This window comes from Tupaia chinensis, unplaced genomic scaffold, assembly GCF_000334495.1.
Source record: "Tupaia chinensis unplaced genomic scaffold, TupChi_1.0 Scaffold000063_1, whole genome shotgun sequence".
Taxonomy (NCBI): Eukaryota; Metazoa; Chordata; class Mammalia; order Scandentia; family Tupaiidae; genus Tupaia; species Tupaia belangeri.
The window spans coordinates 1,768,919-1,771,889 of record NW_006159521.1 but is presented as its reverse complement, the minus strand read 5'-3'; the positions used below and the strand labels follow the sequence as shown (position 1 = coordinate 1,771,889).

General features: G+C 50.5%; 1 protein-coding gene across 9 annotated transcripts in view; it reads right to left on the bottom strand.

The window, feature by feature from the left end:
* HERC1 (HECT and RLD domain containing E3 ubiquitin protein ligase family member 1) overlaps positions 1-333 on the bottom strand; it is a 252,265-nt gene extending 251,932 nt beyond the window's left edge. For 3 of the 9 annotated variants that reach the window (XM_027765774.1, XM_027765781.1, XM_027765779.1), the window contains exon 1: positions 168-332. The gene's annotated coding sequence lies outside the window, so the exon portion shown is untranslated. Of the gene's footprint in view, positions 1-167 lie in introns of all 9 variants that reach the window. The other 6 variants (XM_027765797.1, XM_027765783.1, XM_027765791.1 and 3 more) reach the window with 3 other exon arrangements.
* Positions 334-2,971: the final 2,638 nt, after the last annotated feature.

The window sequence follows — 2,971 nt, the reverse complement described above, 5'->3', positions numbered from 1 at the left end:
GCCCGTCGCGCCGCCCGGAGGCGCGGGGGGGGGAGCCGAGAGGAGCGGGAGCAGAGTCGGGGGTGTGCCCCAGCGAGGCTGAGCGCTGAGGGGCAAGGGGAAGGAGACGCGGGCGTGAGAGGGGCCAGCCCAGGTTCTGGGGACACCCACCACCGCGCGGCCCTCACCTTTCAGCCCTCGCGGAGTCCGGGCAGCCCCGGCCGCCTGCGGGGACCGGACTCCGCGGATGAGGCACAATTGGGGGCGTTTCACAGCAGGCGGCGAGGAGCGGGAGGCCGGCCGGCGCGGCCCGTTTCCCTGGTGGTGGGCGGGGGAAACCCCACAGCAGGGCCCCGGGTGCCGCGGGCCTGAGCGACACGTGGGAACCCCGGCGGCGGGCGGCCACACCCCTTTATCGCCGACGCGCGGCGCTCTTTATCTGCCATCACAGCGGGCCCGAGCCCTTTGGCCGGTCAAGTTCAATCACGCGAGCGCGATTCACCTGACCTACTTCTGCCTCGTTACTGGTGTCTGCGCTGCTGGACTGCCAAAACCCTGCGACGCCGAGGCGGGACGCCTCTGGTTTTTGTTTGTTCGTTCGTTAGTTTGTTTCAGCCGAGGAACAGTGGGGTGAATCGTCCTTTGGGTGACACCGTCCTAGGTCGCAACCCTGACCTGTACAAAGCCCGTGAGGGGCGGGACTGTGACTTGGTTAGTGTCCCCAGCGCCTAACCCAGGCCCAAGTCCTCATTAAATTGGTGAACAAATACCCCTTCCCCCTTTTTATTCCTGGATACCTGTTTTTACTGCTAGACACACACCCTTCTAAAACCACCTTCATGGTGCCTTTCACAGTTTCTACTGAGCATCAATTAGGTGTCACTGCCTGAAGATACAGGGCTAAAAAGTGGACCAGATTTCTATCGTTTGGAAGTTCACAATGTAAGGGGATGCATGGAAAGAATACTAGAGTAACATACAAACCTTGTACATACGTGGCACTAATGTAAAGAAATTGTGGTCAAGGCGGACCAGCTGGTGGAGCAGTGGTTGGGGCACTAAGTGGTTTGATCCCCAAAAGCAGAAGCTTGAAAAACCCCAGGTTGAGGGCAGTGGCATAATGGTTAAGGCCCCGGACTCCCAGGTGGCCTACTGCTTTTTGAGTCCTGTACAGGGGTGGCCTGAAAGTCACGTGAGTGACTGTGTGTGCATGTCCAAAATCCCAAGAGGAGAACTGGGAAGGGACTGCAGCACGGTCACCCTCTCTGAAGGGTGATTTCTCACTTTTTTTTCTCTGCCTGTGGTCACTGCACATGCCCTTATGGCAAAAATCTAAAGAAAAAAAAAAAAAAAGAAAGAAAAAAGAAAAGCACCCTGGGTGTGTGCCCAGAATCTCTAGAGGAGAATGGAAGAGAAGGGATGGTGGCATGGCTATCTTCCCTGCATCCTTTACCCCTCTGTCTTTCTCTGGTAAGCCCGCATGCCCTCTAGCAAATTAAGGGGAAAAAAAATTACGGGACAGGGCATAAGAAGAAGAAGCCCTTGCCCATGGTTAAATTAGATAAGTGTACATGCCACTTGAGACAGTCTGGCCCAAGAGTTAAGAGCCATCTGCTTACCTGTTAGACACTGGTGAGCAGTCTGACTCCTGCTTACTAGGAATGGAACCTTGGGCAGTTGCTTGACCTCTCTGAACCTGGTTCCTCATTTGTCAATTTATAATATTACTTCTCATTATCACAAGGTTCCTCCAAAGAGTGAAATATATGTAAAGCTCCTGGCACATTTTAAGTACACATTAAATAGATCTTATTATGAATGTACCTTTTAGGGTTCCATGTGTAAAATGTGTCCCTACTTCTAGTAAACTGTGTGTGAGGAAGTAGATATATGTGGAGTGATGTTACTGTTGCCAGTGCCTTAGGATCTGGGTATTGTATCTGAAGCTGACTCAAGACCAAACTCTCTAGTCATCCTCATTTTAACTTGCTGATGATGTCTTCTATGCTGCTCACAAATTCTGTTCTCGATTCTTTAAAACTGTACTGCTTTCGATCTTTTTATTTAAGAGGTTGTTGCCATATGATGCATGCGCTCACCAGAGAGCGAGCGAGACAGAAAGTGAGAAATCATCCCCGCCTCCTCCATTCTCCTCTCGGGATCTTGGGTATGCACACATATGCACCCGGTGTGAGTTTAAGCCACCAGGTCCGGGACTCCAACCATGGTCAACCACATGGGAGTCCCGTGACATAGCCATTACGCCAACTGCTGGTCCCTGCTTTCTATCTTTATCTTTCAAGAAAAGAACTCTGCAGGCCAGCCTTGAGGGACAGCAGGCAGCATACCAAACTGCAGAGCTGGAAGCCACATGTCAACCACAGTTAGAGTCCGTGACCCACTTGGCCTAAAAAACATGGTAGGCATATTTTTTCAGGTATCTATGTGTGTGCATATCCAGGATCTTGGTGGACTAATGGGGATTATGGCATGGCCAGTTGCTATGGAGGGTGCTTCTCTGTCTCATGCATGCACCCATGCTCTATCATGAATAAAAAAAGAAAAGAACTCTGCTTACTTTAAGGACTAATTGAAGGCCAGCCCCTTAACACATTGGGAGCCAGATCCCACATGGCTGACCATGGATCAAATCCTGGCCCTGGTGGCTTTAAACACACACCAGTTGTATATGCATCCATGTCCTAAATCCTGAAAGGATGGAGAGATGGAAGAAAAAGAATTGGGTTGTGACCATTACCCTGTGGGGCGAGGTTCTCTCTCACATGCCCTCTGACAATTAAAAATAAATAAGTAATACCAAGTGAGACTTCCTCCTTTGCCCTGTCCTTAGCTTCTACTTTCAGGGCAGTGTGAAAAGGAGAATGAATACAAATTAGTACAATTATCAAATACAGTTAGTATCAGCAAGTAAGTCCTGAATACTCTCCACTCTTGCCTTGACCACTCTATTATTCTTCCCCAAAACACTCTT